At 49.2% G+C, this 12,614-nt stretch overlaps 1 protein-coding gene across 3 annotated transcripts in view; it reads left to right on the top strand.

Moving 5' to 3' along the window:
• Positions 1–12,614, top strand: part of LOC124878284 (netrin-G2-like) — a 68,693-nt gene that overhangs the window by 15,906 nt on the left and 40,173 nt on the right. The gene's annotated exons all lie outside the window — the stretch shown is intronic.

The following is a 12,614-nucleotide window of genomic DNA, read 5'->3' as shown; positions in this document are numbered from 1 at the left end:
TATTCAGTGGCATATTTAATTGCATAATAGTTCATTTCATGATATAATGGTACATTTATTGTTTCTAATGATGTATTAAATAAATAAATGGTACCTTTAATTTAATGGTACATTTAATGTTACATTTCTTTCATGTTACATTTACTTCACTTATGGGACATTAACAACATTTATTTATTTAATGATGATTTTATTGTATTAATTTTGTCCAGTTTGACCCTCCATTCTTGATGCCTGTATAGGAGGTCATGTCAGAATTTAAATCAGGTGTTCTGGATCAGACAAACATCTAAAACTAGCAGGGAAGGGGTCCCTGAGGACCAGGGCTGTGAACCATTGAGGTACAGTTTCTAAATTATGAAGGTAATGCCTTTTTGTCCTTTTGTTCACCAAGTACAGTTCTCTTACTAGGTGCATTTTTCTTTCGTTTCAGCAACTTGAAACATAAAAGTGATGTCATTGTTCAAAGGAAACAATCACTTAATAAATAAGTAAAATACAACTATGTACATTTTGTTTATTCAACTAAGATAGACATGGTCTGTTTCCTTGTTTGATATTTTATTATTTCTTCATTATTATTCTTTTTACTTTAACTGGCCTTTACTACAGCTAAAAACAGGGACCTAACTGGTCCTTCAAAGAAAGAAATTGCCAAAAGACTAAATGAAGAAAACAAAAATGGGAGAGGCACAGGAGTGGGAGTCGTTCTGAATGGGAGCGGGATGGGAGTCAATTTACCAGGAGTGGGACGGGACAGGATTTGTTTCGTTATGCTGGCCTGGGATTGGGATGGGACAAGACATTTTTCTGTGGGAGCGGGATGGGACAGGAGAGAAAATCCACTCCCGTGTCACCCTCTACTGCACACACATGTCCTCACAGAAACTGATGTATGATGTCACCACATCAGTTAGTTGGTTTAAGTCAGTGGCTGAAGTTTCAAAAACAGTCCAGTCTGTGCATTCAAAGCAGGCCTGTAGCATCTGCTTTGATTCCTCAGTCCACTTCTTAACAGTGTGAACCTTGGGTTTGGAAGCTCTTAGTCTCTGTCTGTAGGTTGGGATGAGATGGATTAGATAATGATCTGAAAAACCCAGAGCAGCCCTGGTAACAGCATGATATGAGTCCTTTAAAGCTGTGTAACAATGGTCCAGTGTGTTTTTGTCTCTGGTGGGACACTTAATATGCTGTCTGTATTTGGGGAGTTCATTTGAGAGGTTTGCTCTGTTAAAATCTCCCAGGATTATGATGAAAGAGTCCGTGTATTTTTTCTCCAGGTCTGTAATCAGCTCAGCAAGATGTTTTTCAGCAGCAGAAGTGCAGCCATGCGGTGGAAAATATGAGCCGATTATTATAAACCAGGAAAACTCTCTCAGTGAATAAAACGGTTTACAGATTATGGAAAATGACTCCAGATCAGGACTACATGTTTTTCCAGCACTTTTACGTCTCTGCACCAACCTTCATTTATATAAAAGCAGATTCCACCTCCTCGCTTCTTCCCCAATAGCTCCGCGCTGCGATCCGCTCTGAGCAGCTGGAAGTCCGGCAACAGCTGCCGCGGTCCGGGATGTTTTCACTCAGCCATGTCTCGGTGAAGCAGAGAACCGCTGATCCGTGGAGGTCCGTGTTTTTACTGGTGAGAAGAAGCAGCTCATCCATATTGTTGTTGAAAGAGCGGACATTTGCCAGGTGGATTGAAGGCAGTGGTGTGCGAAGTCCTCTTTTGCGGAGCTTTACCAGCGCGCCAGCACGCTTTCCCCTCCGCCGTTTTCGGCGCAAAATCCCATATAGAGCCGCAGCTCCACTCGCCAGGAGCTCAGGGAACCTCGGGTCAATGAAAGATGGTGAAAAAAAACCAAGAGAGGACTCTCTGATGTTGAGAAGTTCCTCTCTACTGAATGAGACCACAGGATTGTGGCCCGACACCACAGAACTGTGACTCGAAAAACATAAAAACACACAAACTACAAAAACAAATAGAGAGCCAAGCTCCGAGGCTGCCATCGTCGGCGTCATCTTGAATCTTCAAAGGAGTGTCTAGGGCCAGGTGCCCACGGACTTGTAAAACAGTGGGACCGAATTCTCCAGAAGGAGGACCTCCTGTACTGGGACAGTTGGAGACCAGATGGTGTTGAAGAGGTTCTTCAGCTCCTTCTCCCAGAGAGTTTAATGTCAGAGGTGTTGCAGGAGCTTCATCAATGTCATGGCCACCAAGGGATCGTGAAGATGACTGATGTGGTGAAGCAGAAGTATTTCTGGCCAGGGGTGGATAAAGATGTAAAGGACTGGTGCCAGCAGTGTGAGAGGTGTACCCTTGTTAAGAACACCCAGCCAAGAGTCCGAGCTCCTATGGGTTACCTTTTTTGCTTCAAGACCAAATCAGCTGCTGGCCATTGATTTTACACTGTTGAAGCCAGCCCGTAATGGCAGGGAGCTTGTGATGGATGTGTTTTCGAAGTTCACTCAAGCCATCCCCACTCGTGATCAGAAGGCAGCTACAGTGGCAAAGGTCCTGGTTTGTGAGTGGTTTTACCGTTTTGGAGTGCCGGCTCGTATCCACTCTGACCAGGGGAGGAACTTTCAGAGTGTCCTGGTGCAACAGTTGTGTGAGTTGTATGGATTTCAGAAAAGTCATACTACGCCCTACCATCCGCAAGGGAATGGGCAATGTGAACGTTTTAATAGAACTACAGGGGTTGGACAATGAAACTGAAACACCTGGTTTTAGACCACAATAATTTATTAGTATGGTGTAGGGCCTCCTTTTGTGGCCAATACAGCGTCAATTCGTCTTGGGAATGACATATACAAGTCCTGCACAGTGGTCAGAGGGATTTTAAGCCATTCTTCTTGCAGGATAGTGACCAGGTCACTACGTGATACTGGTGGAGGAAAACGTTTCCTGACTCGCTCCTCCAAAACACCCCAAAGTGGCTCAATAATATTTAGATCTGGTGACTGTGCAGGCCATGGGAGATGTTCAACTTCACTTTCATGTTCATCAAACCAATCTTTCAGCAGTCTTGCTGTGTGTATTGGTGCATTGTCATCCTGATACACGGCACCGCCTTCAGGATACAATGTTTGAACCATTGGATGCACATGGTCCTCAAGAATGATTCGGTAGTCCTTGGCAGTGACGCGCCCATCTAGCACAAGTATTGGGCCAAGGGAATGTCATGATATGGCAGCCCAAACCATCACTGATCCACCCCCATGCTTCACTCTGGGCATGCAACAGTCTGGGTGGTACGCTTCTTTGGGGCTTCTCCACACCGTAACTCTCCCAGATGTGGGGAAATCAGTAAAGGTGGACTCATCAGAGAACAATACATGTTTCACATTGTCCACAGCCCAAAATTTGTGCTCCTTGCACCATTGAAACCAACATTTGGCGTTGGCATGAGTGACCAAAGGTTTGGCTATAGCAGCCCAGCCGTGTATATTGACCCTGTGGAGCTCCCGACGGACAGTTCTGGTGGAAACAGGAGAGTTGAGGTGCACATTTAATTCTGCCGTGATTTGGGCAGCTGTGGTTTTATGTTTTTTGGATACAATCCGGGTTAGCACCCGAACATCCCTTTCAGACAGCTTCCTCTTGCGTCCACAGTTAATCCTGTTGGATGTGGTTCGTCCTTCTTGGTGGTATGCTGACATTACCCTGGATACCGTGGCTCTTGATACATCACAAAGACTTGCTGTCTTGGTCACAGATGCGCCAGCAAGACGTGCACCAACAATTTGTCCTCTTTTGAACTCTGGTATGTCACCCATAATGTTGTGTTCATTTCAATATTTTGAACAAAACTGTGCTCTTACCCTGCTAATTGAACCTTCACACTCTGCTCTTACTGGTGCAATGTGCAATCAATGAAGACTGGCTACCTGGCTGGTCCAATTTAGCCATGAAACCTCCCACACTAAAATGACAGGTGTTTCATTGTCAGTTTCATTCTCCAACCCCTGTATGTTCAACCGGCTTCGGTCCCTGGCTCCAGATGAAAAATGAAATTGGCCAGAACACCTCCCACAGCTTGTCTTCCACTATAACATTTCTGTCCATCAGTCGACTGGTGAATCGCCTCACTTCCTCATCTTTGGACAAGACCCCCACCTGCCGGTGGATTTCCTGCTTGGCCATCTTCCAGAGCCTACTGCATTCAGAGTGTGCGATTGGGTGGCAGAACACAGGAGACGCTTAACTGTGGCCATTGACGTGGTTAGGGGCAGAATGGAGTTCTGTTTCATTCCTTCCTGACTGCCAATGGCAGTAAACAAAGTGGATATGTCTCCTCGCGCTCCGCGCAGGTCGGGATTAAATGTAAAGAATGTCACGCACGTGACACGTAGCCCACCTGGGCATGGTCTATAAGTAGCACGTGGAAGGCTACGTTCGGTCTCTTTGATCTTCTCGCTGTCAACCGTTGCGTGTTTCGCAGGTTGGTCGCTCCTATAAGTCCGTGTTTCGGTACTTATTGCAGGTCTAAGAGAGGTAAGCACACTGTTGGTGTGATTCGACGTCATCCTGCCTGTGACTTCTTCGTCGGAGTGCTCTTTGTAGCCCTCTAAGGCTGTGGTTGACATTTCTCTGTTTCTGTGTTAGCAGAACTCTAGTAGCCGGAAGCTTGATGCTGGCGCTTCTTTTCCCCTGTTGAGACTGGGTGGGGAGGAGCAGATAGCTGCCGTTTTCAAGTGAGTGGAAGCTGGATGTTCTGACTGCGTTCTGTGCTGCACAGTTCTTGCTCAGATTGCCAGGCTCGTATCTGTATTGAGAAGCAGTGGATTAAAAAGAGGCCTCTGATCGCGTTCTTCAGTTTTATTGAAGTCCTCGCTCAGTTGGCCTGGTGCCTGCCTGTATTTCCCACGTCTGTGAACGGGATGCTGGCGTGCGCTTCATGTGGGGCTCCTCTACAGGTAGAGGACGGACATGATCTGTGCCCCAAATGCCTGGGCGTGGGTTATCTCAGGGAAGTTCTGACGGACCCATGCTTGAACTGCAGCATTTTGCCGTTGCCTGTTAGAGAAAACAGGCTACGTCAGGTGGAGAATCTCCTCTTCGCGGACGAGCTGCCACCCTCAGGGATGCCTCAACCATGTTCCGGGAGGCGGAGGGATGCGCCAGCGGAAAAATGCCGCAGCCCACGGAGGAAGAGGCCTCGGCTGGAGCGCCCATCTCGGCTGGAAGTGGACTCTTTGAGGGCCGAGGTGGAGCAGCTCAAGGCTCTACTCAAGGCCCCAGAACCCACGCCTGCCTTCCAAGCAGCAGCAGCTTGGGAGTCGGGGGAGAACCTGGAAGATGATGGATTCTCTGTGAGGGCCTCCAATTCAGAGTTCCAGTCCCTCGAGGACCAGCGGACCCCTTCCCAGACCCTCGGGATCGGGAGGGGGATCCCCCGCGTATAGGAGGAAATGATGGCTCAGGTAATTCCCTTAGGAGTACAGTTAGCTCTGGCCCAGGGGAGGAGCCATGCCCGCTACGGGCAATTATTTTGGCAGCCTTGGCCAAGGTTGACCTGGACGATGCACCCGTGGCCCGGCCAACAGGAAACCCGTTTTTTCGCCGGGCTCCGGCAGCCCCTCCGTTCGAGGAGCCACCGTCGTCGGCCTTCTTGGAAGAGCTTCAGCGCTGCTGGAGGGATCCTAGAAGCTTCTCCCACCATGGTCGGGACACACGGATCCTGGCGTGCATGCGCAATCCTGGGGATCATAGTCTGGACCGTATGCCCCCTGTGGATCACTGCATCGCATCACTGGTTCTTTCCCCAGATGAGGCGGTCAGGGAAAGGGCCCGCTGTCCAAGCGCCCAGTGTTGGGTGACGGACGACTTCTTGTGCCGTGCCTACGACATTGCGACTCGTATGGCACGTATTGGCAATTCCCTCTCTGTCCTCCTGTTGGCACAGTCCCAGATGCTGCAGCCGGGCATGGTGGGAGCAGCACTGGGCGACACAAATGACGCAGCTCTCCAGGCCTTTGGACTCATGTCCAGGGAACTCGGTCGCCTTTTGTCCACTCTGGTGGTCACCCGACGCCAGGTCTGGTTGGCACAGGCCCCAATCTCGGATGACTGTAGGCAGAGCTTGCGGAGGCTGCCAGTGATACCGGGCCAGCTGTTTGGACCGGAGGCCGAGAGGGCACTGGAGCGCCGTCAGCAGTCCAGCCAGGCCCCTGAAGCTTGGGGTGGTCGCAGCGGGGCCATGGGACCCCCTGCTCCGCAACCCAGGAAACGTGACATGCGGGAACCGCGGCGTCAGTTTCGAACCGCCACTCCCGCACAGTTTGCGCAGCGGAGCTGTGCTGTGGCAGGAGCTTGGCAGCAGCCCGGGGTGGAACAGGCCCCCATCGGGGGTCAGGGTGACTCCCGTCACAGATCCTGCATGAACTGTGATCTTGCTGCAGGAAATAAAGACTCTGCTGGACAAGGAGGCCATAGTGGTGGTCCCGCCACATTCGCTGGTTGACGGGTTTTACTCAACCTATTTCCTGATCCCAAAGAAGGACGGTTCCCTTCGGCCGGTGTTGGACCTGAGGGGGCTGAACCACTTTTTGAAGGTGCTGCCATTTCGGATGCTCCGCACCTGCGACGTTCTTCGGGTAATCAGTCCAGGCGAGGGGTTTACATCCGTGGACCTGAAGGACGCATACTTCCATGTCCCGATCCACCCAGGACACAGGAAGTATCTGCGAGTCACCTTCCACGGCATGGCTTACGAGTTTTCAGTCCTGCCGTTCGGCCTTCCCTTAGCCCCTCGGATTTTCACGAGGTGCATGAAGGCGGTCCTGAGCCCTCTGTGCCTGTCAGGATTAAAGATCCTGCCATATTTGGACGATTGGCTCATCTGTGCCCCCACCTCCGGCGGGGTGGATCGGGCGACGTCAAAGGTCCTGGCCCACGTCAGAGCACTGGGGATAGCAGTGAACTATCAGAAGAGTTCTCTCATCCCGGCCCAGCAGATGGTCTTTATCGGCATGGCCTTGGATTCAGTGGCCATGCTGGCTCAGCCGATCCCGGACAGGGTGGACAGGATTCAGTCCCTGCTCCAGTCTTTTTGGGTGGGGGCGGCACCCCCAGTCAAACTGTGGCTGAGACTGTTCTGGATGCTGGTGGTGGCCTCGGCTCTGACGCCTCTGGGGTTGCTTTATCTACGGCCCTTGCAGAGGTGGTTCAACAGCCTCCACATGGACCCCAGGTTGCACCGGCAGGTCAAGGTGCGGGTTACACCCGTCTGCACAGTGCTCCTCCGTCGCTGGCGGGACAGGGCATATCTGCAGGGTGGGGTCCCCCTCGGTATGGTCCCTGCAAGACGGGAGGTGGTGACTATGGAGGCCAGCTCCCCACTGGGGATGGACGCCCTAGCGAACGCATGGCCAGCCGGCCTGATGTATGCCTTTTCCCCGTTTCCGTTGCTTCTGCCCACTCTCCACAGAGTGAGGTCGTCGAGCCTGAAGGTTCTGTTGGTGGCCCCCGAGTGGCCCATGAGGGTCTGGTTCCCACTTCTCCTCAGTCTGCTGGACGGGGAGCCATGGTGGCTCCCGGTCAGGGCAGACCTGTTGTCTCAGTTGGAGGGGAAGGTTTGGCACCCATCTCCAGGCCATCTTCTCCTCACGGTGTGGCCGTTGAGGGGTGCTGGCAGCCCCTGACGGATCTGGAGTCCTCCATTCAGCGGACACTGCAGAATGCCAGAGCTCCGTCCACATTGAGGACTTATGCCCGTTGCTGGCAGCATTTTGCTGAGTGGTGCAGACGCAGAGAAGTTGACCCAATTTTGTGTTCCCTGCATAATATTTTGAGGTACCTGCAGGGTCTATTGGATGCCGGACGGGCAGCATCAACCCTGAAGGTGCACCTGGCTGCCATTTCAGCCGGCCACGACGTCGTGGATGGCAGACGAGAGGGGACACGCTATTGGGTGTCACAGTTTCTCCGGGGTGCAAGGAGGCTGCGCCCCCGTTATGGAGACCGGTGGCAGCATGGGACTTCCCACTGGTGTTGAAAGCCCTGAGTGGGCCACCTTTTGAGCCTATGGGTGCTGCCCCATTGAAACTGGTGTCTGTTAAGACTGCTTTTTTGTTGGCGGTAACAACAGCCAAGCGGGTCAGTGAGCTCCACGCACTTGCCATCACCCCTACCTGCCTGCGTTGGAAGGCAGGCGGGTCCGGAGTAATGCTGTGGCCGAACATAGCCTTTCTCCCTAAGGTTCTGCCCCCAGGCTACGTGAATACAGCCATTGAACTGGGGGCATACTGCCCTCCCCTGTTTCAATCTGAGGAACAGAGGCTGGCTAACACGCTGTGCCCGGTTCGGGAATTGCAGCTGTATAAGGTGGCTACAGGCGCTATTTGCCAGTCGGACTAGCTGTTTGTGTGCCATGGGGGACAGAACAGGGGGCGAGCCCTTTCTAAGCACAGGCTGTCGCATTGGGTCGTAGATGCTATTGCGCTGGCTTATGAGTCTGTGGGGGCAGCTGCCCCTTCTGGTGTTGTGTGCCATTCCACCAGGAGTGTGTCTACGTCCTGGGCGGCACTGAGGGGCATGCCGCTGGGCGATATCTGCGCGGCGGCGTCATGGGCAACACCGTGCACGTTTGCATGCTTCTACCGCCTCAATGTGGCACATGAGTCCGCACTGTCCTCGGCAATCCTGCCTCTGGCCCCTTCTACTAACTGAGAGGTGCGTGACTACTGCATTCCTCGTGACATTGCTGGCATAAGTCATCCACTTTGTTTACTGCCACTGGCAGTCAGGAAGGAATTCACAGAACCATAGTTACAGCGTAACTTCCGTTGGCAGCCCAGAGGAAAAAAGGTGAGGCATGACGAAAAGATCCGGTGTGAGCCACTTGAAGTTGGACAAAAGGTGTATCTGCGTGATGTTGGCCCAGGGCATAGAAAAATCAAAGATGCATGGGGGCCCACTGCGTACCAAGTTGTGTGAGCGCCCAGTTCAGGTGGTGTTGTCTATTCAATTGCTCCAGTTGATAAGCTTCACCTTGTAAGACAAATGCACCTTACATCTGTAAAACCTGTCATACCACCGCCTGATGCTTGCCTTGATGTCTGGCCACCGAATGTGCCTGATGAGGCCAGTGAGGAGGATGATGTGGAGTCTGGCTCTTGGTTGGTGTTACAAGAGGTGGTTAGCTATTCACACATATCTGTGGTACCAGAACTACCAGAAATGCCTCCAGTATGTATGCCTGCCGAAGTGTCACAAGCTTCGGCAGCTCCCCAGAGCAGTAGTATTGGCCCCAGGAAATCCACCCGTAAAACTGCTGCCAAGAACTCCAATCCCCATCACCTCCCAGCACCAGCCAGGACCAAAGGCAGTAAGGCTGCTGTTTCTCTGGTGCCGGCTGGCTACAGCTGTTTTTCGGCCTTGGTCATAGTCTCGGTTTATCAATGAGCCACCGATCCACGGAAGGGGGTAGGATGTAACCGGGTGGTTTATTAGTGTTAGAATGGTGTTTATGTAGACGTGGCTGTGAATTCCCACCCGTGTAAGGTCCATGAACACATCTATGCCCCGTTTGCCCGCCTCTGTTTTTGGGTTCCAGTGTTGTCTGGCTAGTTAGTTTATATAGGCCCCAGGTGTGCACGCTAAGCAGTTTGATTCTTTAGGGTTTTGGCGGTGTGGTTAGTTGCTGCACATGTGAATCTTTTGCTGGCTGAGTGCTGGCACCCTGCTCAACAAGTTTTGTGATGAGCCCTGGCTTACATGTGGGATATTTGTGCTGCTAGTAAGGATGTATGGGAGTGAACCGCAACTGCAGCTGTTCGCAGTTACCTGCTAGTGGGGGCTGCAACTGATTCAGATTGCTGCTGTTGCATGTTATGCTCTCACCTATTGGTCTTTAGAGGCTCTCCTGTTTGAACTCATCTGTTGAGAGGTGATTCAGAGTTCGTGCTAGGCTGAATGTTGCATTTTAGAACCCACTTCGTAGTGCAAGTCCCCTAGAACCAGCACTTTAGAACTCTTTAGGTTGCTACCAACCATAACTATACTTCATATAACATCTTTTTACAAATTTGCTGATTAATATGGTTCCACAGGACTTTGGTTTAGGCAATTTGGGATTTATTCTTTTTCTTTTTTTCTCTTCTTCTTCTTCTTGTTTATTTGGGTTTTGTTATTTGTATTATTAATTTGGTTTCTTGTGGTTTGTTTAAGCCCCAAAAGACTCCAGCTAATGATTGCCTGTGGTTGCTGGGTTTTAAATTGGAATAATCTATTTTAAATATTGTAAGGAATTGTGTTAGGTTTAAACACCAAACACTTTCACAATTCTGCACAAAGAAAGACACAGAGAAGTTAGTTCATTTTAACCTGCAGGTGAGAGTGTCTCAGAGGCTGCTCAGTTACAAGCCTCCACACCACACTCTGAAACAGCCCCTGCTCTCTCTGCCTTTTATTCATAAGAGAAGAGGCCCTGGTTACAGAATGTTCCAAGCACAAAACAGGGAGAGATGCACACTCATATTGATTAGAAACAGCTGCACTGACAGAATGTTCTAGAACATCCTGTCTCTATCTTGCAGCTCTTGTACATATAAGATATAATCACTCTGAACAGCAAGCTTCACTTCTATTAAAGTTAAAACATATATAATCATTAATTAACCCTAACATTTTCCTCCTCTTTATAAATGTTTTAAACACTTGATACATCAATCATTAACCTTTTCTTCTCAGATTTTCAGTTAAGACATCATGGTGTGTTTTATCTGTACATGTCATTAAAAAAGTAGCAGGAGGTCTTTAAGTTTACTGTATACAACTAATTGTCGTCAGGGTCAAGATACAGATCAGGGAAATGCAGAGAAGTCTCTTCTTCTTCCTGGTCATCATCATCATCATCACTGGCTCCTTCTGTCTCCTCAGGTCTCAGGAGGGCATACATCTCTGACATTTCTGTTTTGACTGGCTGAATAGCAGAGGTTATTATGCGAGTGCACAAAGCTCTTATACACGGAATACAGCAACATCCACACAATGTGAGAATAGCTGCAAAGACTGCTATTGACATAAGGATAGACAACACTAATTGTTTATATTTACCAAACATTTCTCCAAACCCATCCCACATTGTGGTGTCAACTCCAGAATGATCTTTCATTTTGCTGTTAAGTGACCTAAGGCCCTCCAGGGCCTTGGTGAGGCTCCCATCAGCTGCGGTGTTATTTGGAATAAATGTACAACATTGATGCCCAAATATTGAACATACTCCACCTTTTTCAGCTAAGAGCATATCGACAGCAATTCTATTTTGGAAAGCCATTAAAGAGGTAGCTGACAATTGTTCATGGATGGCTGAGAATCCTTCTTCAGTTTTATTTCCTAGTCGTTGCACATTGTAATGGATGTAATTTATTCTGTCAACATTTTTATTTATTGTGCACCACCAGCATATGGTGGATTCAAAACCTGCTGCTACTTGATCTGCTAACTTATATTCATCAGGAACTCCTCTTGGTATTCCTATGCTATCTATATAAGTAGGGTCGTCTTTACTCCATCCTGATCTTTTTTCTCTATTTTTCCAGGTGTGTGGAAATATGCTGGCTACTGTACCCAACAAATCTGCTACTGAGAGTGGAATAACAGACACGGGAAATATTAATGACACTGATGCACACAATCCAGTTGTGTTGTATGGCAACCTGTCATACAGTTTATCGTCTCCACACCACCACCAGATGTCGCTGCGTGCTTTAGGTTTAAAGCTGACACCTACTGCTATGATGGAGTGACATTGATCTTTATTGAGTCTGCTTATGTTTGATCCCACACCTGTTCGGTTTATACAGGAAAAATTTCCTGGAGCAACCTTATTTGAAAACATCGGTTTTTGTTTTTCGGCGGTAGTCAAAGGATAAATCTTATCCCACATAGTACAGTTTGTTGAGAGTCTTGTGCTGTTCATTACTTCTACTAAGCATTTTTCTGTCAACGTTGAGGGAACCACTTGTAGCAGGGGTCTGGCTCCCATGCATACTACACAATCTGTTTTTACTGCCTGGGCAGCCTGTTCTGCCATTAAGAGCCAGTTGTTATCTATTTTAGATATTCCTGTAGTTATTTTGAACCAGTCATCCGGGGTTACTGGTTCTGTCTTAAACTCCACTAATAGTTTTAGCCCCATATGCCATTTGTTTGTTGTGTTTTCAGGTGTGGCGGCATCATGCCGTATTACCGCAAGTGGCTTAGTAATGTTTTTAACGCATATTTGAATCTGCCAGTAATATTGGCCTTGGCTAGAATCTACATATGGTGCCGCCACAAAATCTGTACATCCCGTGTTGTTGGGGGAGATTACAGTCAAGGTTAGACCTCCTCCATCTTTTATCAGGGTCAATTGTCTTCTCCATTTAATTGCTGGACCTGTGGACCAATCAGACCAGTCCTGTCCTGTTTCTGCTACTAAGTATTTCCAACTCCACCATTGCACATCTCCATAGGTCAAATACCAATCCCATTTCTTATACATTGAGGCTTGTTCATTTGTGCCATCACGTGCTGTTCCAAGCGTTCCCCAGGGTATTTTTACTGTAGTGGTTTTCTGTACTGGTACACATAGTTTTGTGGTTCTGATGCTTACATCATTTGGGCA

The sequence above is a fragment of the Girardinichthys multiradiatus genome, chromosome 12 (genome assembly GCF_021462225.1).
Source record: "Girardinichthys multiradiatus isolate DD_20200921_A chromosome 12, DD_fGirMul_XY1, whole genome shotgun sequence".
Classification (NCBI taxonomy): domain Eukaryota; kingdom Metazoa; phylum Chordata; class Actinopteri; order Cyprinodontiformes; family Goodeidae; genus Girardinichthys; species Girardinichthys multiradiatus.
Note: the sequence above shows the minus strand (reverse complement) of the source record. Positions and strands in the feature narration are given on the sequence as shown.